This window comes from Saccopteryx bilineata, chromosome 6 (genome assembly GCF_036850765.1).
Source record: "Saccopteryx bilineata isolate mSacBil1 chromosome 6, mSacBil1_pri_phased_curated, whole genome shotgun sequence".
Taxonomy (NCBI): domain Eukaryota; kingdom Metazoa; phylum Chordata; class Mammalia; order Chiroptera; family Emballonuridae; genus Saccopteryx; species Saccopteryx bilineata.
The window spans coordinates 162603797-162628610 of record NC_089495.1 but is presented as its reverse complement, the minus strand read 5'-3'; the positions used below and the strand labels follow the sequence as shown (position 1 = coordinate 162628610).

The window sequence follows — 24814 nt, the reverse complement described above, 5'->3', positions numbered from 1 at the left end:
CGCCGGGAGCTCGCCCCCGTCGCGCCACCCAGCGGCACAGTCGACTGTCTCCACACCGGGGCCGCAGCCGCGCCGGGAAGGCTGCCTCACCTGTTCTGCAGCTCCTGATTCGGGCCCAGGGGCTCCCAGGGACGGGGATCCGTGAGCGGGGAGCATCACAACCACCACGGAGAGGCGGCGGCGGCAACGCGGACCCTGCTTCTCCGCCCTCCGGCATTTCCGAAGGTCCCTCCTACCCGAGCCACCCCGCCTGCCGGCCTCCCCTGCATTGCGTAAATCCATTTGTTATTTAACAACCTGCTATTTAGTTTCCATTTGTTTGAGAATTTTTTAGTTTTTCTGTTGTGGCTGATTTCTAGTTTCATGCTATTGTGATCAGAGAAAGTGCTTGATATGATTTCAATCTTCTTAAATTTGTTGAGACCACTTTTGTGCCCTAACATGTGGTCTATCCTAGAGAATGTATCATGAGCACTTGAAAAGAATGTATATTCTGCTGCTTTAGGGTGAAAGGTTCTGAAGATATCTACTAAATCTAGTTGATAGTGTGTCCTTTAAGTCTGCTGTTTCTTTGTTAATTTTCTTTCTTGAGGATCCATCTAGTGATGTTAGTGGGGTATTGAAATCCCCTACTATTATAGTATTGCTGTTGATCTCGCCCTTTATATCCATCAACGTCTGCTTTATATATTTAGGTGCTCCTATATTAGGTACGTAGATATTTATAATAGTTATATCTTCCTGTTAGATTGCTCCCTTTATCATTATGGCCTTCTTTATCTCTTACTATATTCTTTGTTTTAAAGTCCATTTTGTCTGATATAAGTATTGCTACCCCAGCTTTTTTTTTCATTTTCATTTGCATGAAATGTTTTTTTCCATACTTTTACCTTCAGTCTATGTGCATCTTTTGTTTTAAGGTGTGTCTCTTGTAGACAGCATATGTACGGGTCCTGTTTTCTTATCCATGCAGCTACCCTGTGTCTTTTGATTGGATCATTTAATCCATTTACATTTAAGGTTATTATTGATATGTACTTGTTTATTGCCATTTTATTCTTTAAAGCTGTATTTCTTTTTTGCTATATTCTTTTCCCACTTTGATCTGTTTACAACAGGCCCCTTAACATTTCCTGCAGCATTGGTTTGGTTGTAATGAATTCCTTGAGGGTTTTTTTTGTTTGTTTGTTTGTTTTTGTCCTGGAAGCTTTTTATTTTGCCTTCAATTTTAAATGATAGCCTTGCTGGATAAAGTAGTCTTGGTTGTAGGTTCTTGTTCTGCATTACTTTGAATATTTCTTGCCATTCCCTTCTGGTCTCAAGTGTTTCTGTTGAGAAGTCTGATGTCATCCTTATGGGGGCTCCTTTGTGGGTGATAGCCTTTTTTTTCTCTAGCAGCTTTTAATATTTTCTCTTTATTGCTTAGCTTTGGTATTTTAATTATGATGTGTCTTAGTGTAGGTTTCTTTGGGTTTCTCTTTGATGGTGTTCTCTGTGCTTCTTTAACTTGTGAGAGTTTCTCCTGCATTAATTTAGAGAAGTTTTCAGCTATGATATGATAGAACAAAGTCTCTATCCCTTGTTCTTTCTCTTCTTCTTTAGAAACCGCTATGATGTGGATGTTATTTCTCTTCATGTTGTCACAGAGCTCTCTAAGAGTTTCCTCAGACTTTTTGAGTCTCTTTTCTTTTTTTTACTCTGCTTTCATGCCTTCATTCCAGTTGTCCTCCAAATCGCTGATTCCATCCTCAGCTCCATCCATCCTGTTTTTAATTCCTTTCATTGTGGTCTTCATTTCTGATATTGTATTTGCCATCTCCGACTGATTCTTTTTTAATATTTCAATATCCCTTTTTATACTTACTATTTCTTTATTTAGGTGTTTGTAATGACCATCCATTGTTTTAAGATCCCTAAGCATCCTTACAATCATTATTTTTAACTCCGCATCCGGAAGTTTGGTTATTTCCATATCACTCAGTTCAGATCCTGGAGGTTTCTCTTGTGGTTTCATTTGGATTGCACTTCTCTATCTTCTCATTATGTCTGTGTGTTTGGGTGTTTTGTTTGTAGAGCTGGTTGAGTCTAGCCTTAGTGTTGTCTGCCTCCAGTTTTCAATTGTGTTATTTCTAGGTCTTCTTGGGTTGGCATCAGCTATTATTTGTAATCCACTTTCGGCTTTGGACTACTTTGAAGTCTTGATTTGTTTGTTTTCTTAACATGTGATAGTCTTGTTTATCTTATCTCAGCAGGGGGCTTATTTGAAACTGTATCCAGGAATGCAGTGGGTGTAACCTGAGACTCTGAAGTCCTCTTCTGCCAGTTTGACTCTCTGGGGGCAGGGTGTTTTCTCAGCTTCAGTAGAGGGAGGTATATCTCAGATCTCCATGGAGACCTAAGTTACTGCCCCTCCTCCCCACTTCTTGTTTTCAGCTGTGTCTTGTTGCGCTGATTGAACCTGGAGAGATGGCTGGAGATCTGTGACCCGGAAGCACTTTATTCTTTTGTTTTGTGGAAGGATCAGCCCCTCCCTCAGCTATGGCCGCCTCCAGCACTGGATGAGTCAGCTTCTCAGGTTGTCCCCTGCATTGTTCTGCCCCTCACCGTCTGTCTCTCTCTCTCCCCTTTCTTTTTGGTAGACAAGCCAGCCCTTTCAACATACCTCGTTCCCTGGTTGCCAGACAAGTGGCTGTGAGCAGTATTTTCTGCTCTTTTCTTTGGAGTGAGAGCCCTTCTGGGCTCTCAGCCTCAACCCCACACCCGTTCCTGTAAGCAGGAGAGATTCAGGTGCTCCCTACTAGGTTTGTTGTGGCTTCTTCTTTTCTCCTTGGTTTTTGAGAGCTATTCTTGTAGTTCAGAGTTGGGTTTTCACGCTGATTGTTCCTAAATTAGTTTGTAATCCAGTTCAGTGGTGTGAGCTGGGAGTCTGTGCATCTGCCTACTCTGCTGCCATCTTCAGGTCTCTTCATAAATGGGTTTCTAATCCAATTGTATTGTTCAATGTGAAGTGATGGAAAATGCTATAAATTAAATTTTGCCCGTCAGCTTTCAAGTCCTATTTTATTTACACTTAACATTTGCTCACTTCCAGAATTGAATTCTTCAATATCATGCTTCTTTTTTGAGAAATCTATCCATTTTATTTGGGTGTATTTATCTAAAAATAATATAATGATGTGTTAATAATAAATATAATAATGATGTGTTAAGAAAAAGAGCAATATTTTCATAATGAAATGGTATATTAGAGTAACTATATTTATTTTTATATCTGGGTACATACTGTGAACCAGCGCAGCTAGTAATTCCAGGTCCCAAGTGGGAAAGATGTGGAATTAAGAAAATATGCCTAATTAAGAAAATATGAGGTTGAGAAGGCCCTGTAATTGCTGCTGGCAAGAATAAAGCATGCCCCAAAACTGCATCTTGCTTTATTTATAGGGCAAAGTGGGCCATTAGTAATTCAATGAGATCTTTGATCATGTTTCCAAGGCAACCCAGGAATTTTTACCAAGTGCAGAAAACCCCCACCATACATATCATCTTAACTTTACACCAAACAAAGGATAGAAGAAACTTGCCTCCAGTCTTTCCGGGGAACATGGGGGTAGTATAAACAATCCAGCACCACAGCTTAACAGCCTTCTGCAACCTAATCAGGCAAGTGAGTTGGAGGGTTGGGCAGACTGTCAGCTTACGGCCAATTCCCCACACCTCTGTCCCCCAAAAATCTAAACTCCAAAATCCCTGTTGGCTTTTTGGTCCCCAACAGGCACATATTTCTCTGGAATACCATAGGGAGCACCTGGAAATTTTCTACGGTGCAGCAGTGCGCCCTGGCGCACACTTTGAGAACCACTGACCTAAGGACTCACACTAACATTGTGCATTGCTACCAACCATGGACACATTTCAGTTAGAGGTTATAAGATGCAGAAACAGGTCAGCTATAAACACAAAGTAAATGGAACCAAGGTACCAAATACATTAGTAAGTTGTTAATTGTGTGATCATTTTGGAAGCTTAGAAAGCTCTGTTTTCTGTGGCTTATTTCTAGGGAGATGCAAACCATATTGTGTTAACACTGGATAGAGAAAAAGGAAGAGGAAGCTCTAGGGAAGGGGAAATGAAATGTAGACTGCAGGATTGCCATGACTTCCAACTTCTAGACCAGCCTTGTGCGGACTGCATATGGTCCTAGTGGCTAGAGTTTCCACTCTTCTTTCTCTTTTTATTTTTCATGCAGAATTGAGTTGAATAGGCTTTCTGAAGAAAACACGGTGTTGAAAAATGAGCTGGGGAGGATTCAGCAAGAGCTTGAATCTACAGAAAGGACAAATGATACACAGAGGTACGGGCCCTGTCTCAGTGGTTCCACGCAGAACTGACAGCCTATCACACATTTCACTCTTTGTAGAAGGAGCTTAGAAGGTATTATTGCTGTAGAAAATGGAATGTGTTCACAGATCAACTCCGCATTCCAGAATACCCTAAGTTGGTGAGCCGTGCTGACCTCTGACCAGCCTGGACATGCTGAAAGGGCTCAGACCTCCTTGCAAATGTTGGCAACCACCTTCATTCCTGAGTGCCTGGTCTCAGAAGTTTGAAGTAGAAAGTGCGTGCGTGATAGGAACTCACCACCACAGCGCGCAACTCCAGCACAGACCCGCATCTCTCTGAAGTCCATGTGCGCACACTTTTCACCCCTACAGAACACTCCACACTATGCTAAGGGCTGGGGGAGGCAGCAAGTACTTTTGTAGGGGTGAGTGGTGCCCATGATGCCTTTCTGGGCATGTAAATCCTGTTCATTCATGTCTTGATAATGGTTTCAGCTGTACTTTTCCTCCAAGATTTGTTTCTGGCCTATTGACTTGAGTGAGTCTGAGTCAGGGTGGGGAGGTGGGGAGGGGAAGAGGGGCGAAGACCTGAGCACAGAGGCTGGAGAGAGTGTTGGGGGTGAGGGGAACACAGAAAACCTGTCAGTGGAGTTCTGCTCTCACAATTGCACTATTTTATCCAACGACAGGTGGTTGCCTCCTTTTCAACTCTGAAATTAAAGATTAGCTCAGCTCTAAAATGCTGAGAATGCGGTGCTGATTTAATACAATTGCTGTGATGATTAATTAAAATGTGAAATCCAGAGCAGGTGGTCAGTAAGTGATTGCTATTACATTATAGCAGTTCTGAAATCTAAAAGTTTTTTCAATCTAGAAACCATTTTTTTCCGTTCACTGCCAGCACCCCTTGGACAAGAACTTCTTGAATGTCAGGCCACTTTGGCCTTTATGCTGCTGGTAGTGAGTAGTCTCAGGCTGTGCTGAAGAGGAATTAATGGGTGAATTGAGGAATGTCGTGAGGGACGTTCTGTAACCGTGGCAGCGTCCTCTGGTTCTGAGGACGGATCCGCATTGGGTCAGCAGCCGCAGCTGGAATAGTGTAGAACAGGCAGAGTGGTTGCAGGGTACCAGGAGCAGGTGTGACAGTGTTGTGTGGCTACAAATCCAAGGCTGCAGTTACACAGGGTGATGACTGGGAAAAAAGAAACTGGCTGCTCAAAGTGATATGTTAATTTTGCTTCTTCAACAGAAAGGAAATGGAGGCTTTAAAGAGAGACAAGGAGAAGGCCTGCTCTGAAATGGACGAGCTCAGCAAACAGGTCAAGTATCCACACCTGGCATGATGCTGATGCCACAGCCTCCCTTTTTCCATTTTATTTTGAAGTCATTTCAAATGTACCAGAAGGAAATAGAGAACTTTTTTCTGAAAGATTTGAGTGTGAGTTGTGACCCGTCAACCCCTCATCCCTCAAAATCAGGAAATGAATGTGGTGCGGGGTCCCTGCCTTACTCCTGCCTGGTCAGCTCTGCCAGCCCTCCCACCCGGGCAGAATCGTGCTTGGCCTTCAGTCTCTTTCAGTCTGCCCTGGGGCTTTAGGACCTTGGCACTTTTTTAAAAGACTTTATTCATTTTAGAGAGAAAGAGAGGGAGAGAGAGAGAGAGAAGGGGGAGGAGCAGGAACCTCAGCATTCCAGGTTGATGCTTCACCCACCGTGGGCCTTGGCATTTCCAAAGATAACAAGCAGATATTTTGTAGGAACTTCCTCAAGTTTGATGTTTCCTTGTAATTAGATTGAGATAATGCATCTTGTAATTAGATTGAGATAATGCATCTTTGGCAGAAATATAAAAAACTGGTACTGTGTTCTCATTTCATGCAGTTGGACACAGTGATTGGCCCCATTACTAGTGATTCCTGGTTAGCGGTGTTGGCCAGGCTACTCCACAGTCAAGTTATTCTTCTCATCTTATGGGTGGATACTTTGATATTTTGTAAATGTTCTGTTCTTCATCAAACTCCCACTTACTTCAGCATCTTTTGTTTTTTGGTGGAGTCAGTTATTACTATGATTTCTATGATGGTAGCCAGTTGGTGACTAACTCCACTATTCCTTTTGTATTTATTAATTGGTATTTCAGTGTAAGAGCTTTCTCTTCTCTCTATTTATTATTCAGTTACCTCACTATAGTATTATCATAGATTTCCTATTTTATTCAATGGGTTAGAATATGTTATATCGTTATTAATGGCTTGTAGACAGCTGTCTTCTCCTTATGTCCTCACATGGCCTTCCCTGGTTTGTGTCTTTCTCCTAATCTCTTTCTACTAGGACACATCATATTGGATTACAGCCCCTCATATGACTTTATTTTACCTTAATCATCTCTTTTAAAGACCCTGTCTCTCAATACCGTTATATTCTGAGGTATTGGGGGTTTGGGCTTCAATATGTGAATTTTGGGAGGACACAAATTAGCCTGTTACAAATAACACAACCAAGCTATTGACATCGATACAATGCATGGATCTTATTCAGATTTCACCACTTATACTTGTGTAATCGTGTGTGTTTGTGTGTAAGTTCCACACAATTTTATTCCCTGTGTAGGTTCATATATTCACCACCACAGTCAAGATACTGAAGGGTCCTTGACACCACAAGGACCTTTCATGTTGTTCTTTTTTTTTTTTGTATTTTTCTGAAGCTGGAAATAGGGAGAGACAGTCAGACAGACTCCCGCATGAGCCCGACCGGGATCCACCGGGCACGTCCACCAGGGGGCGTCGCTCTGTCACGACCAGAGCCACTCTAGCACTTGGGGCAGAGGCCAAGGAGCCATCCCCAGCGCCTGGGCCATCTTCACTCCAATGGAGCCTTGGCTGCGGGAGGGGAAGAGAGAGAGAGGAAGGAGAGGGGGAGGGGTGGAGAAGCAGATGGGCGCTTCTCCTGTGTGCCCTGGCCGGGAATTGAACCCGGGACTTCTGTACACCAGGCCGACACTCTACCACTGAGCCAACCGGCCAGGGCCAGTCATGTTGTTCTTTTATAACCACACCCACCGCCTTCCTGCGCCCTACTCCCACCCCAACCCCTGACAACCAATAATATTTCCTTCACTTCTAAAACTGTGTGATTTCAAAGTGTTATATAAAAGGAGTAATACAGAATATAACCTTTGGGACTGGTTGTGCACACATATAACCCTGGAGAGTCATCCAAGTGGCATAGCTTCTTTCTATTGCTGAATAGCATTCAAAGGTATTGATGTCCCACAGTTTGTTTGTTTTTTGTTTTTTTGTGTGTTTTTTTTTCTGAAGCTGGAAATGGGGAGAGACAGTCAGACAGACTCCCGCATGCGCCCGACCGGGATCTGGCATGCCCACCAGGGGCGACGCTCTGCCCACCAGGGGGCGATGCTCTGCCCATCCGGGGCATCGCTCTGTCGCGACCAGAGCCACTCTAGTGCCTGGGGCAGAGGCCAAGGAGCCATCCCCAGCGCCTGGGCCATCTTTGCTCCAATGGAGCCTTGGCTGCGGGAGGGGAAGAGAGAGACAGAGAGGAAGGAGGGGGGGTGGGGGTGGAGAAGCAAATGGGCGCTTCTCCTATGTGCCCTGGCCGGGAATCGAACCCGGGTCCCCTGCAAGCCAGGCTGACGCTCTACCGCTGAACCAACCAGCCAGGGCCCCACAGTTTGTTTTAACATTCACCTTTTAATAGATAGCTGGGCTGATTTCAGTTTTGGGCCATCACAAATAATGCCGCTATGAATATTCCTGTGCAGGATTTTGTAATATGGTAAGTTTCTATTTCAGTGGGATAAGTGCCCAACAGTGAAGGTGCTGAGCTATGTATGTGTGGTAGTTCGGTGTTAAGTTCTATGAGAAACTGCCAAACTGTTTTCCAGAGTGGTTGTAACAACTTACATTCCACCAGCAATGTGGAAATTGCTGGTGATACAGTTTCTCCATATCCTTGTCAGCAGTTGCTGATGTTGCTCTTTTATTCTGGCCACTGCGTATCCCTTTCTCCTATGTTGGTTTCACTCTGGGAAAGTGGTTTCCTCTGTGAGCCAGATAAGAACAGAGTGCTGTGAATGTACTTCAAAGTGGTCACTGTAGCAGTCTCCCTAGGATATAAAACACCACAGACTGGGTGGGGGCTTAAGCAACAGAGATTTATTGCCTCACAGTTCTGGAGGCCAGAAGTCCCAGATGAGGGTGCTGGCTGATTTGGCTCCTGGTGAGAACTCTCCCCTTGGCTTGCAGACGTCTGTCCTCACTGTCTGCACATGACCGTCCCTCAGCGCGTGCACACAGAGGGAGAGGCTGTCTCTTCTTTTCCTTCTTATCAGGTCATAGCACTCTCAGATTAGAACCCCATCCTTTGAGCTCATTTAAGTTTAATTACCTCCTAAAAGTCCTATCTCCAAATATAATAACATTGGGGGTTAGGTCTTCAATATGAATTTTGGGGGGACATAAAGTCAGTAGCAGTCACTTTATTATACTTGTTAGAAGCGAGAGGGCGTTTTTCTCTGATCTTAATTGTAAGGGTTTCTGAGGTTTGGGAAAGTGGGGGGCTCCCCTGAGCCTGGCCTCCTGTGACTTTGTGACTCAAGCCAGTTCAGGCACAGCCCCCAGCACTCACTCTTCTAGCACCAGCGTCCCGTCCTGTTTCAGGCTCCAGCCATCTGCTCCCGGTAAACAGCAGTTCTCTTTGCCGCGTCTCCAGTTTTCAGGGTGCTGGTTTGCCCTGTGACCTCAATTCTCTGATGGAGCGAAGAAGCATTGTTGGTTTTCAGTTTATTCTGCTTTCTTTCTTGTTAGGAGATGGGAATAATGATTTTCAAGCTCTTTACGTGCCAGACCAGGAACCCCAAATAGTACTGTTGTGAATTTTGGTTTCTGCATGTTCACTGTTGGGACTTGGACGTACAATGCATTTTTATCTCTTGGTCTTGTATCCTGCCCATTGCTGAGCTTACTAATTAGTTCTAGGAGTGTTTTTGTTACCTTCAGCTTCTTATTTTTATTTATTTATTTATTCATTTTAGAGAGGAGAGAGAGAGGGAGAGAGAGAGACAGGGGGGAGGAGCTGGAAGCATCAACTCCCATATGTGCCTTGACCAGGCAAGCCCAGGGTTTTGAACCAGCGACCTCAGCATTTCCAGGTCGACGCTTTATCCACTGCGCCACCACAGGTCAGGCCACCTTCAGCTTCTTAAATCCCTGCTCCATCCCCGAGATAAGTCCCCCAGCTTTTCTCTCCTGGCCCCCCTCTTCCCATGCACTGATGAGGTTCCTGCCACAGAGACTGCCTCAGACTGCTTGTGGTGAGTGGCTTGTCTTGGCTCCCAGATTTGGGTGTTTGCTTCCACGCATGTGTGGTAGCCTTGCTTGGGCCTCCTCCATTAGGAGAATAATTCAGGGATTGATTTAAAATGAATCTTCAGACTCTACGTTTGCCTGAGGACCAGCATTTTGTATAAATGACTTATTTGAAGATTTCCTGGGCTCAGATAGCTGCCTGACCCTACCCCATTCCAGCTTATCTCCAGGACACATTTGTAAATGGATTAGAGGCATCCACTTGCTTGCTTTCCCTCAGCTTTTTGTTAATGTAAAACTGTAAAGACACAGAAAAGTTAAAATGATAATAAACTGACCAGCCACACACAACAACCTTAATTTTACAGTTGTTCACTGTAATATGTGCTTCAGTTATTTGTTTATATCTGCTTTTGTACTTCTGTCCATGTATGTGTTTTCTGAACCATTTGAGAGTAACAGATATAATAATACTCTGCTCCAAAATATTTTAGCAGGTGTCTCTTAAAAAGTGAGTGCATCTTCTACCTAGCCACAGTATTGCTATCACACTTAAGGAACTTAATCATGACCAGTATTCAGACCTATCCATATTTCTCTAATTGCTCAGAAATTCCTTTGTGTATGTGTTTGTGTGTGTGTGTGTGTGTGTGTGTGTGTGAGAGAGAGAGAGAGAGAGAGAGAGAGAGAGAGAGAGAGAGAGAGAGAAGGACAGATAGGGACAGACAGGAAGGGAGATGAGAACCATTAATTCTTCATTGTGGCACATTAGTGCAAATGTAGATTGGTTTCAGCCACTATGGAAAACAGTGTGGTGAATCCTCAAAATATTAAAAATGGAACCATCTAATGATCCAGAAATTCCACATATGGGTATATACCTAAAGAAATTCAAGAATACATGCACCTTTATGTTCATTGCAGCATTATTTATAATAAATAAGGAAGCAACCCATATGCCCATCAGTAGATGGGTAGATAAAAAAGTGTGCTACACATATACAATAAAATATTACTCATCCATAAAAAAGAAATGAAATCTTATCATTTGCAACAGATAGACAGACCTAAAAGGTATTATGCTATGTGAAAAAGTCAGAGTAGACAAATACTACAAGATTCACTAGTATGTGGAATCTAACAATATAAATGAACAGACAAAAGACAACATCATAGAGGGCAGATGAGTTACCAAAAGGGATTTGAATTGGGCGACTGAGTGAAATAGTTCATTAATTGCTTTCTCATATGTGCCTTGACTGTTTCCAGCTGAAGTTGAACTCATTCACTCAAGGAAATTTTCAAACCCAGGGGCTTTTAGAGCCTTGACCGTTTACATCTGTTTATTCACTTATAAGTTAAATATAGGGAGAACTATTCTATGAGCTCGTGTATAGTATAAATGACCCCCAAAGAATTGATGTGTCAGGTGGGGGTACAGTGGATAGAGCATCAGATGAGGATGCAGAGGACCCAGGTTTGAAACCCCAAGGTCACTGGCTTGAGCATGGGCTAACCAGCTTGAGTGCAGGGTCACTGGCTTGAGTGTGGGATCATAGACCTGATTGCATGGTCACTGATTTGAGCCCAAAGGTCACTGGCTTGAACCCAAGGTCACTGGCTTGAGCCCAAGTTCACTGGTTTGAGTAAGGGGCCACTTGCTATGCTGTAGCCCCCTGGTCAAGGCACATATGAGAAAGCAATCAATGAACAACTAAGGTACCACAATGAAGAATTAATGCTTCTCATCTCTCTCTCTTTCTCTCTGTCTGCTCCTATCTGTCCCTCTCTGTCTGTCTCTCTATCTCTGTAAAAAAAAAAAAAAAAAGAATACAAGTCAGAGATAGTTGAAATTATCATGGTCTCAAAAAACGTCATTAAAATTTAAAAAAGATTATATCAGGTGGGAATTTTCCTAGAGTGCAAGTTTGTTGCAATATTTGCAAATCAATTAATGTGAAATACCACATAAATAAAATGAATGATAAAAATCATATGATCATCCCAGTAGATGAAGAAAATGCATTTGGCAGAACCCAGCACCCATTTTTGATAAAAATGCAGCAAAGTGGGAATAGAGGGAGAACATGCCTCAACATAATAAAGGCCATATATGACAAATCCACAGGTAACATACTCAACAGGGAAAAGCTAAAAGTGTTTACCTTTAGATCAGGAAGAAGATAGGGATGTCAACTATCACCTCTTTTACACAACATAGTACTGGAATTCCTAGCTACAGCAATCAGACAAGAAAAAGAAATAAAAGGCATTCAAATTGGATGGAAGAAGTAAAATTCATTATTTGCAGATGATATGATATTGTATATAGAGGGCCCTAAACATTCTACCAAAAAAAAACTACTAGAACTGATAAATACATTTGGTAAAGTAACAAGATACAAAACAAATATTCAGATACTGGTTTTACTTTTATACACCAATGATGAACTATCAGAAAGTGAAACTATGACATTTCCATTTATAAATTGCAGTAAATAAAGAAGGTACCCAGGAGTAAATTTAACCAAGAAGGTAAAAGACATGCACTTAAAAAATTATAAGACACTGAAGAAAGAATGTGAAAAAGATACAAATAAATGGAAGCATATACCATGCTCATGGATAGAAAGAACTAACATCATTAAAATGTCCACACTACCCAAAGCAATCTGTAGATTCAATACAATTCCTATCAAAATACTAACAATGGGTAATGTTACAGAACTAGGAGAAGTAATCCAAAAATGTATATGGAACCACAAAAGATCCCAAATAGCCACAACAATCTTGAGAAAGAGAAACAAAGTTGGAGATACCACACTACCTGACATCAAACTATATATACTACAGGTTATAGTAATCAAAAAAGCATAGTGCTGGCATAAAATAGACATATGGATCAATGTAACAAAATAGAGAGCCCAGAAATCATCCCATGCCTATACGTTCAGTATATATTTGTTTGATAAAGGAAGCAAGAATATACAATGGGGTAAAGACAGTCTATTCAATTAATAGTGTTCTGAAAATTATATACATGCAAAAAGTGAAAGTAAACCACGTTTTAACACCACACATAAGAATGATGTCAAAATAGATTAGATGTTTAAATGTAGTGCTTGAAACCAAGAAAATCCGAAAGAAAATATGGCCAGTAAAATCTCTGACATGTCTATTAACATTTTTTTTGTGATTTTATTTCCTTGGGTAAGGGAAACAAATGAAAAATAAATGGGACTACAGCAAACTAAAAGTTTTCTGCACAGCAAAGGAAACCATCAACAAAATGCAAAGAAACATATTGAATGAGAGAACAGATTTGCTAATGATATATCCCATAAGGTGTTAATATCCAAAATATTTTTTTAAATCTTATTTTTATTTATTTTAATGCAGTGACATTGATAAATCAGGGTACATATGTTCCGAGAAAACATCTCCAGATTATTTTGACCTTTGATTATGCTGCATACCCCTCACTCAAAGTCAAATCCTCTGTCACCTTCTATCTGGTTTTCTTTGTGCCACTACCCTCCCCCCACTCCCTCCCTCTCCTTCCTCGCCCCCTCCCCACCCCTCCACCCCACGCCCTGTTACCATCACATTCTTGTCCATGTCTCTAAGTCTCATTTTTATGTCCCATCTATGCATTGGTTCATAGAGTTCTTAGGTTTTTTTTTAATTTACTTATTTCACTCCGTATAATGTTATCAAGGTCCATCCATGTTATTGTAAATGATCCGATGTCATCATTTCTTATGGCTGAGTAGTATTCCATAGTATATATGTACCAAAGCTTTTTAATCCACTCATCCTCTGACGGACACTTGGGCTGTTTCCAGATCTTTGCTATTGTGAACAATGCTGCTATAAACATGGGGATGCATTTCTCCTTCTGGAACCATTCTATGGTGTCCTTGGGGTATATTCCTAAAAGTGGGATGACTGGGTCAAAAGGCAGTTTGATTTTCAATTTTTTGAGGAATCTCCATACTGTTTTCCACAGAGGCTGCACCAATCTGCATTCCCACCAGCAATGCAGGAGGGTTCCCTTTTCTCCACATCCTCACCAGCACTTATTCTGTGTTGTTTTGTTGATGAGTGCCATTCTAACCGGTGTGAGGTGAATATCCAAAATTTATAAAGAACTCATACAGTCAACACCAAGAAATTAAACAGTTGAATTTAAAAATAAGCAGAGAACCTGAATATACTCTTCTTCCAATAGGAAATACAAATGGCCAATAAACAGATGAAAAGATGCTCAATGTTACTAATCATCATAGAAATGCAAATTAAGATCATAATGAGATATTATTACCTCAGACCTGTCAGGGCGATAATCAAAAAATCAAACAATTGTTGGCAAGGATGTGGAGAAAAGGGAACCCTTGTGCATTGTTGGTGCAAATGTAGATTGGTTTCAGCCAGTATGGAAAACAGTGTGGTGAATCCTCAAAATATTAAACTATCTAATGACCCAGGAATTCTGCAAATGGGTATATACCTAAAGAAATTCAAAACACTAAACTGAAAGAATACATGCACCTTTATGTTCATTGCAGCATTATTTATAATAAATAAGGAAGCAACCCATATGCCCATCAGTAGATGGGTGGATAAAAAAATGTGCTACACATATACAATGAAATATTACTCATCCATAAAAAAGAAATGAAATCTTATCATTTGCAACAGATAGACAGACCTAAAAGGTATTATGCTATGTGAAAAAGTCAGAGTAGACAAATACTACAAGATTTCACTAGTATGTGGAATCTAACAATATAAATGAACAAACAAAAGACAGTGTCATAGAGGGCAAATGAGTTACCAAAAGGGATTTGAGTTGGGCGACTTGAGTGAAATAGCTGAAAAAAAATTTTCTTTTTTTAAATCAAGTAGGAGGCAAGGAGGCAAAGAGACAGACTCCTGCATGTACCCTGACTGGGATCCACCCAGTAACCTAACCCCCATCTGGGGCTGCTGCTCGGCAAAGGAGCCACTCTAGCACCTGAGGCAAGGTAATGGAGCCATCCTCAGTGCCTGGGGCCAGCTTGCTCATTTGAGCCATGGCCGCAGGAGGAGACGAGGGGTGGGGAAGGGATGGAGAAGCAGATGGTTGCTTCTCTTGTGTGCCCTGACCAGGAATTGAACCCAGGATTTCCAAATGCTGGACCGACGCTCTACCTCTAAGCCAACGGGCTAGAGCCAGTGAACGGATTAAGAAGTATAAATTGGTAGTTACAAAACAGTCAGAGGGTGTGAAGTACAGTATAAGGAATGTAATCAATAATATAATACCTATGGTGCCAGGTGAGTCCTGGATATATCAGGAGGAACACTTTGTAAAATATACTGCTCATAACAATTAGGGGAAATTTTATTGCTTCATATTCATTTTGCAATATCCCCTAATTTTTGTGAGGAGTATATATTATCTAGCCACTAAGCCATACAACTGAAACTAATACAATTTAATATTGAATGTAACCTGTAACTGGAAAAAAAAAAACCCCAGAAACTTTCCAGTCTGACCTGTGGTGGCTCAGTGGGTAAGGCATCAACCTGGAATGCTGAAGTCACTGGTTTGAGGTCCTGGGCTTGCCCAGTCAAGGCACATAAGAGAAGCAACTACAAATTGATGCTTCCCCTTCCTCTCCTCTGTCTACCCCATGCTGTTCTTTTTTTTCTCTCTCTCTCTCTCTCTCTCAAATCAATAAAATCTTAAAGAAGAAACTATTTCCAATAAAATGTTATAAACACAATGAGCTTTAGGCCCTGGCTGGTTGGCTCAGGGGTAGAGCGTCGGCCTGGCGTGCGGGGGACCCGGGTTCGATTCCCGGCCAGGGCACATAGGAGAAGCTCCCATTTGCTTCTCCACCCCCCCCTCCTTCCTCTCTGTCTCTCTCTTCCCCTCCCGCAGCCAGGGCTCCATTGGAGCAAAGATGGCCCAGGCACTGGGGATGGCTCCTTGGCCTCTGCCCCAGGTGCTATTGTGGCTCTGGTCGCGACAGAGCGATGCCCCGGAGGGGCAGAGCATCACCCTCTGGTGGGCAGAGCATCGCCCATGGTGGGCGTGCCGGGTGGATCCCGGTCGGACGCATGCGGGAGTCTGTCTGACTGTCTCTCCCCATTTCCAGCTTCAGAAAAAAAAAAAAAATAAAAAAAAAAATAAACACAATGAGCTTTATACCAGATGCAGCTGCCATGAACTTATCGTGTGGAAACACCTCTTGATCCTCAGGAAAGTACAAAGTGACAATTTACAGAGAAGAGAATGAGAAACTGTCAAGATAAATTAGTGCGCTCACTAAGCTTGAATAATCAACAACTTCTAGGTTCCAGTGTGTGCTTATCCAACCCTCAAAAACATGAATGTGGTTGTTTGCAGCCCTTGGGAGTGAGGTGTGCACATTGCCAAGAGTGCTGGAGCTGGCTCAGGGTGCCACTCTGAGAACACTGGGGAGCTGCTGACACAAGGCCTCGAGCACTGACTTTTGTGGGAAAAAGCAAATAAGCAAATAGGCAGCTTAGAATAAGACATGTGTGGAAAATAGTAGACTAACTGGAATGTCCATGGTGAAAGACTGTAGGGCCAACTTCCTAGTTGTTTCAACTCCTAGTGCACTTGCTCATCCACCAGTTAGCGTTTGTTTGGCACCCACTGTCTGCAGGTGGTGGATTTTTAGGAAAAGCAAAATATACAATTGAACCAATGCTTATACCCTACAGAAAGCTACATTTAGGTGTTTAATGACAAAGAGTAAAGGGGATTTCAAAGATATTTATATATCTCAAATTTAATTAGGGTTTTTAATTTTTTTTAAGATTTTATTTATTGATTTTACAGAGAGAGGCGAGAAGGGGGTGAGGTGTGTGAAGTATTAACTCATAGTTGCTTCACTTGCATTGATCATTGATCGCTTGTTGTATGTGCCATGACTGGGCAAGCCTAGGGTTTCAAACAGGAACCTCAGCATTCCAGGTCGAAGCTCTATCCACTGTGCCACCACAGGCCAGGCAGGGTTTTTTTTTCCCCTTTAAATTGCTTAAAGTAATGTTAGAAATAACTGTGGAAGAAATGAGAAATTTATGAAAGGTTTTCAGAACAGTGATTTGGATCTTTATGGCATATAACCACCTCTGGTTGGCCAGATGCATCTTATTTGGGGGAGGGGGGTAGATCAGGGTTTCCTATGTTTGCATTATTGCCGTTTGGGCCAGATCACTCTGTGTATTGGAGGGCACTGAGTATCTCATCCACTAGCTTCCAGTAGCTCTTGTTCTCCCTTCCCTAGCTGTGGTCACCAAAAATGTCTCAAGACATTGGAAATGTCCCCTGGGAAACAATCCCTGGTTTAAAACCATTGAAATGATCTGAATTGAGCTGCTGTTTTAAAAAAAAATACCTTTCACCTGACCAGGTGGTGGCACAGTGAATAGAGCATTGGCCTGGGATGCTGAGGATCGAGTTTCAAAACCCAGAAGTTGCTGGCTTGAGCGTGGGATCATAGACAGGACTCCATGGTTGCTGGCTTGAGCCCAAACTTCGCTGGCTTGAAGCCCAAGGTTGCTGGCTTGAGCGAGGGGTCACTGGCTTGGCTGGAACTCCCCACCTCAACCCCCAGTCAAGGCACATATGAGAAAGCAATCAATGAACAACTAAGGTGCCGCAACTATAAGTTGGTGCTTCTCATTTCTTCCTGTCCGCCCCCCCCCAGCCCCCACTTTAAAAAAAAAAAAAAAGAAAGAAAAACAACTCATTTGTTTCAATCCATTTGCTCTAGAGTCAGAAATGCAAGGATCAATTGTTTCAGCTCAACCACAGGGTCCTTCAGCTGGGAGAGAAGGCCTCTCCCCAGCAGTCCCAACTGGAAAAAAAACTGCATCACCATTCAGCTGTGAACACAGAGACTGGGGGAGGCTGGCCACCGGGAGGAGCTGCAGGTGAGCAGAGGCCAGGGAGGGTAGTGGGGTAGAGAGGGGCGGGCACATAGAGGAGCGGCCGAAAACACCTCAGGAGCAGCCCTGACGTGGCAAAAGGTAGGCACTGCTCCACAGTTGAAGTGAGGGGCTTAACAGCAAAGACCTGGAAAATATGTGGACTTCAGCAGCTTTTGTAAATCCCAAGTATCTGGAAAGACAGCAGAGAGGAATTCTGATGGTAAGAGTAAATTGGTAAACCTTTCTGGAGGACAGTTTGGCAAAATATGTCTCAGAGCTGAGTGTCAGTACCCTTTGACTTCATGATTCTATGTACGGGACTTTTACCTGAGCACTGTGGACTTCGCTGGAAGCATGTTTTTCTTTTTTAAAGATACTCAGATGTGGGGTGCACTTGGAGGGCCAGGGAGCTATAGGGAGGGAAGAGGGGCCATGGAAGAAGCTACCCACCCCCAGCACAGCAGGGAAGGGGTCTTTAACCCATCTGACCTGTCCCAGAATCAACTGCACTTGAGTGTGGCAATTGCCTCGCTCTGCTGAAACTCTTTGCAGGGCCCCCTACTGGCTTTTGGCCCCAGAGATGGACTTGGCCATGGTCACCTGGTTGAGGGCAGGATGCTTGATGTTGCAGAGGGGTCAGTCTGAGTGTGGGACCCTCCAGGTTTGTTGGGGGCTCCTTTAGGCTATTAGCTTTCCTACTGCAAACAAGTGCTTTCCCAGAGGTGCCTCTGTATTTGGGGGTTCCCATTTGTTTTTCTTTTTCAAGTGAGAGGAGAGGAGATAGAGAGACAGACTACTGTATGTGCCCTGACTGGGATCTACCCTGCAACCCCCATACAGGCCTGATGCTCTGCCCACCTAAGGCCATGCTCACAACTGAGCTATTTTTAGCACCTGAGGTAGAGGCTCCATGGAGCCCACGGCAGATGTACTCAAACCAATTGAGACATGGCTGTGGGTGGGGGAGAGAGAGAGAGAGAGAGAAGCGGGAGGGGTGGAAAAGCAGATGGTTGTTTCTCTTGTGTGCCCTGACTGGGAATCCAACCCAGGACCTCCACATGCCGGGCCAATGCTCTACCACTGAGCCAACCAGCCAGATTGAACTCTTTGAGGCTAAGGAGTCAACCAGCGTCACACGCAGAAGATACCTCACATAAGTAATCCCACTGCAACATGAGCTGGTTTTTGCTTCTTTGTGATTTAGACACCTCCCCTCAAGCCACACTGATGAAAGTCCAGAGGAGGGAAGTAGAGGCATCTAAGACCAGTTAAGGCTCCTTTGAGTGAGCTGTGGTGAGGGTGGGTGTGGATACATGGGAGGGAGCCAGTGTTGTCACTGGTGCCTCTGTGGGTGCTGCCGAGGAAGCTCTGAGGGGTCACAGAGCCAAGTAGGTTGGACACGCACTAGCAGGAGAGCAGCTCGGGTGATGCATGGGAGGTGCCAGCACTGTTTTCTGTTTTATTTTATAAGCCTGGTGACAAAATCCAACATTGTGTTAGTCTAGCCTGGATTCACGAACAGGGCTCAGAGCCTACCTCTCAGAGGGGACAGCACAGCCCCCACCTGGCAGTGGGAAGGCTCAGAGAAGCACGAAGGGCGGCCTGTGGCCTCTGGGGCTGGGCCAGCTCCATCTGCATCTCTCTTCTATGAAGAGGGAAATGGAACGGACTGGCGAGAACACAGTTTGTGGATGCTTATGGGCTCATTGCCCATAGATGGTTGCAAAGCAGGCTGCAGGGACGCCCATGCTGAGCCCACGGCAGCTTCCCTGCAGAAAAGGTTGCTGTCAGGCACCAGGGTTCAGAGCACGGTGTCTGTAGAAGGTGACAGAGTAGAAGTGCCGTTGGGATGCGTGGGCACTCTGACACTTGGAGTCATGGGGCCTGGGACGGGGCTCGGGCTCTGGATGGGGTGACTGGAGAATGACCGTCTGAAGCAGGAGACTCAAGAGAGGAAGCAATTTTTGGCAGAGGTGCCTGAGCGCTGGTTCTTCCTTCTCTTTCTCTCCCAAAAGAGCATGGCAGCTGTCCTTCTGGAAGCTGTTTGTGTGCAGGTGCATCTCAGGATGACCCCTGTCCTAGAGAGCAGCTGTGTTAGTGATGACGTGGCCCCTGAGATGTGAGTTGACACAGGGAATGTTGAAAGGAATCTGGGCTGGAGGTTCACAGCCTCGCTCCTGCCCTTGTGGGCTAAAGCGGGCACCTTCCTTTTCTCTTTGACCATGTGGCTTGAGACCTGGCCTAAGTGTGACCAAAAAAAAAAAAAAAAAAAAAGATTGATCCAAACTGATGACATATGCCAGGGAGTAAGATCTGAAATGTCCTTCTAAGAATGACATTTGATGGAGCCTCAGAGCTGTGTGAGGGCTGATTGGTCAGTTCTTCCACCAAGGAAATGCTCTGTATTCTAGATGAAGCTCCCAGAGTCAGAGTGAAATAAATGGTGTTTGGATCTGACCTCCCGATTGCCTAGAAAAATACTGGCCACGTGATGTGCAGTTCAATCATAATCAGTGTAACTCCAAGAGTTCTGTGCTGTCCTCGGTGGCTGGGGGCTTCATTCCACACCTGCTGTCATGTTCCCTTCTGCATTCACTGTGTTAATTGCCCTCGGTGACCCTGGCTTTACTGAGGTTTCAAGACTGTGAACTCCACTTAAAGGAAAATGACCATATCCAGCAATAACCAGACTCCAGTGAGGTATGCCGGAGGGTAAAACTGGACAGAATGTACCATGATCCTCCCACAGATCCAAAGTGACATCTCACCCTCGTCATTCTGACACTCACTGTGCAGAAGCTCTGGCTACATGGGAGTTTTGCTGTCAGAATTCCAACGAATAGGTTCTTTTAAGTCCTGCGTTTTGCTGCAGGTGCAGGGACCACAGAGAAGATGTGTAACTTGCCCTGGTAGTTGTAGGAAGTCCTTAAACACAGTCTTCCATGATTGTCAGTGACCGTGTAGTTCTCAGCAGTCACACCAAAGCTGCCGTGGCATTTTCCTGGTACAGCTGCGTGGAGCCAACGTGAGGCTGCGAGTTTACAGTCCTGGCCAGCACCTGCAGGTCCACCAGCTGCAGAGGCGGGTGGAACAGAGTCTGCCTCGGGGCTGCATGGCTGAGCTGCAGCAGCTGCTGGAATGGGAACAGTGGGCAGCTCAGCTCTGCCTGGAGTGCAGCCTCCAGGAGGAGGAAGGGGGACTGGAAGCACAATAAAGCACGGAGACAAGGGCCTGAGGTTCCAGCTGATGGTGATGGGAGGGCGAGGATGGGTTGCTGATCTCTCAGCCAAAGCTGCCGCATTGCCAAGGGAAAGACAGCTCAACAGCTGCTCTAACTCCCTAAGGACTGGTTGTACAGGGCCTCATGCTAACAGGGCCTGAAAGATGGTGATGTGGGACCCTGATTCTCACTGTGAGTAATGAGGAACTCTAACAGATGCTCAGGAAGGGTCAGAGAGGGGTGGTAAGCCTCTTGGGGATGGTGTCCCACCTCGTCAAAGAGCAGAGTGAGCTAATCCTGAGGGTCTCTTCAGCCTGGGGCCCATAGTTCCTCCCAGATGCAGTGTGTCCTTGGGGGCTGTATGTATCTGCAGAAGGCCCCATAGCTAAACATTAGGGGCCACATACTAAATGCTAACAGGGCCTGAAAGGTGGTGATGGACAGTCTGTGAGTGAGACAATGGGTGCTGGTCCCGCCTGTACAGCCTCTGCAGGAACACAAGCCTCACCATTCCAATTCTCCAGATTTCAAAGAAAAACCAGAAACATTTTTTCATGAAAACTCCATTTCCAAATGATGTGCCCAATTTAAAGACTTTTCAAACCATTATGCAGACTGGGAAAAAAAACCCACCCAAAGGTACAGAGGACGGCAGAAGTTACTCACTGGGGACACACTGATCTAGGTATTGGAGATACAGAAACGACACAAGGCAACAATCTGTGCCCTTCTGGAGCCTCTATTTTAGAGAGGGTAAGGAGCCAAGAAATGAAAACAGAAAATAAATAATGTGGATAATATGTCAAATTGTGATAAGTGCTCTGGAATGGGGTATTTGCAATTTTAAATAGGATAGCCAATGAAGGTGGTTCTTGAGCCAGTGCCTGAAGTTGTTGAGGCAACAAGCCATACCCCCGGGAAAGAGGACTCTAGGCAGCAGGAGCAGCATGTGCAAGGGCCCTGAGGTGGGTATGTACTAGGCATGTTTAAGAATATTGATCAGAAGGAGGGAAGAGGAGGGCGGGCAGTGGAACAAGAAGTCAGCAAGGGAACGGCATAGACTTGGGAGGCTGCTGTGTGCCAGGTGCTGCACTAGGCATCTAGAGGCAGAAGGAGGGTCACTGCCTCAAAGGGCAGCAGGACACAATGGCTCAGAGCATGGACTGCAGGGATTGGGATCCTGGCTCCCCACCTCCCAGCTGAGTGACTGTCAGCCAGTTCCTTCAACTCTGGTCCGTTTCCTCATCTGTAAAATTCAGACACCCGTGGTACCCACCTCAAAGCATGATTGCAAGGCCTCAAGGAGGAAGCACTTTTAAAGTGTTTGAACTGTGTGGGTGAACCCTGTGTAAGTGTTTAAGTTAAAAGCTTGAGAAAACAATTCGGTCCTGAAATGTCACAATGCAGTTCATGGGGAAAAGTCCAGGGCAGGTGGCTGTGGAGATCCAGAGCCAGAGGGCACTGGGTGCCTTCATGAGGAAAAGTTAGAGAAAGAATTCCAAGATGGGCAAAATTTAGTGTCTGTAAAGTGTATGTTCTTACAAAGAATCTTTCAGTATTATGCAAAAATGTTAAGCTAGAAATGAATTATGACAGGTTATTGACAAAAACAATCAGAAAATCTTTGGAAATACTTAGTAATGCATTTGGGGGAACTCACTTTGGAGTCATATATGATTACATTTTTAGGACAAAGCAGCCTGGTAATTTTTTGTTGTTGTTGTTGTTATTTATTGATTTGAGAGAAAGGAGAGAGACAAACAGGAACGTCAACCTGTTCCAGTATGTGCCCTGAGCCGGGATTGAACCAGCAACCTCTGTGCGTCTGGACGATGCTCTAGTCAACCGAGCAATCTGGCCAGGGCTTTTTTAATTTTTTAAAATTGATTTTAGATAGAGGGAGCGACAGAAACACTGATCTGTGTCTGTATGTGCCCCGATAAAGAGACTGGCAACCTTTGTGTATCCAGACGATGCTCTGACCAACTGAGCTATCTGGCCATGGCTTCTTCAACTACAAAGAAATGAGTTTTCTGGTATGTGATATTTTATAATTTTTTTAACAATTTATTTATTATATTTATTTATTTTTTACAGAGACAGAGAGTGAGTCAGAGAGAGGAATAGGGACAGACAGACAGGAACGGAGAGAGATGAGAAGCATCAATCATTAAGTTTTTCATTGCGCATTGCAACACCTTAGTTATTCATTGATTGCTTTCTCATATGTGCCTTGACCGCGGGGCCTTCAGCAGACCGAGTAACCCCTTGCTGGAGCCAGCGACCTTGGGTTCAAGCTGGTGGGCTTTTGCTCAAACCAGATGAGCCTGCGCTCAAGCTGGCGACCTCGGGGTCTCGAACTTGGGTCCTCTGCATCCCAGTCCAATGCTCCATCCACTGCACCACTGCCTGGTCAGGCTGTGGCATGTGATATTTTAAAATTTACTCTATACAGATGAAAGGTTATCTATACTTACTATTAAATTTGCAAATTTTAGCTAATTTCCACTTTAAATAAGCCTGAGATGACTCTTTTCAAAATGTAAAATACAGCCCTGGCCAGTGGCTGAGTGGTAGAGCTTTGGCTGGGCATACGGATATCCCAGGTTCGATTCCCAGTCAGTGCACACAGAAGCGACAGTCTTCTTCTCTCCCCCTCCCTCTCCTCCTTCTCTTCTTGCCTTCCCGAAGCCAGTGGCTCAATTGGCAAGAGGGTAGCCCCAGGCACTGATGATGATGGCTCAGTTGTTCCAAGTGTGTCAGCCTCAGGTACTAAACTAAGCTCGGTACTTGAGCATCGGCCTCAGACAGGGTTGCCAGGTGGACCCTGGTTGGGGCACATGCAGGAGTCTGCCTCACTATCTCTCCTCCTCCCACACACACCCCCAAAAGAAAGTAAAATACTGTCTGTAACCTTCTTTTGTGGCAGGAAGAACATAAAAAACAGCTTAAAGACACAGAAGAGCGAATTGAAGAGGTGGAAATGATTTTGAAGAACATGGAAATGCTTCTACAAGTAAAAGTGGGTGAGCTGGGAGAGCAGGTGAGCGAGGGGCTTCAGTCAGTGCACGCTAATATCCTCCTTCAGATGTTTTTCCTTTTATGGACGCTTAAGTAGCTGATCTGTGTCTTGTCACAGAATTCAAAAGAACCACATGTTCATTTGGAATCACTGAACATGGGGCTCTGTAAACTTCATTTTGACTCTGGATGTAAAATTTTTTCCAGAAGATTAACAATTAAAAGCTGTTAGTAGAAAATGAATTTTACTAAATATATATATATCCTACATTACATTTGTACATTGTGTTTATTTTTCTTTGGGAATTAAGACATATTATAACCTCAGAAAAAAATGTTCATTCATGTATTTACTCAGTCACTCTAAGCCCATTATACAGTGTGTTCATAAAGTCATGGTGCACTTTTGACCGGTCACAGGAAAGCAACAAAAAACAATAGAAGTGTGAAATCTGCACCAAATAAAAGGAAAACTCTCCCAGTTTCATACCTATTCAGTGCAGTTCGATGTGGGCTCATGCACAGATTTTTTAGGGCTCCTTAGGTAGCTATCCCATATAGCCTCTACAGACTCGTCACTGACTGATGGCCTACCAGAACGGGACTTCTCCACCAAACTGCCGGTTTCCTTCAACTGCTTATCCCACCGAGTAATGTTATTCCTATGTGGTGGCACTTCGTTATAAACGCGCTGATATTTACGTTGCATTTTGGTCATGGATTTGAATTTAGCAAGCCACAGAACACACTGAACTTTCCTCTGTACCATCCACATCTCAACTGGCATGGCTGTGGGCTGCTCCACTGTATACACGGTGTTGTCATCATCTGCGCATGCGCACATGCTGCCACATCATCCTACAGAAACTGGGTTTTCCTTTTATTTGATTTCACATTTCTATTGTCTTTTGTTGCTTTCTTGTGACCAGTCAAAAGTGCACCATGACTTGACG

The 24814-nt window shown here is 44.1% G+C and overlaps 1 long non-coding RNA gene across 3 annotated transcripts; it reads left to right on the top strand.

Moving 5' to 3' along the window:
• On the top strand, positions 1 to 24117 carry LOC136308462 (uncharacterized). 3 transcript variants are annotated; one of them, XR_010726101.1, is made up of 6 exons: positions 1 to 272; positions 4247 to 4351; positions 5590 to 5659; positions 14579 to 14697; positions 17464 to 17623; positions 23770 to 24117. It is a non-coding gene; the product is annotated as an uncharacterized lncRNA (long non-coding RNA). The 3 variants fall into 3 exon arrangements; XR_010726100.1 differs by having other exon boundaries at positions 14576 to 14697; XR_010726102.1 differs by lacking the exons at positions 14579 to 14697; positions 17464 to 17623 and having other exon boundaries at positions 9 to 272.
• Positions 24118 to 24814: the final 697 nt, after the last annotated feature.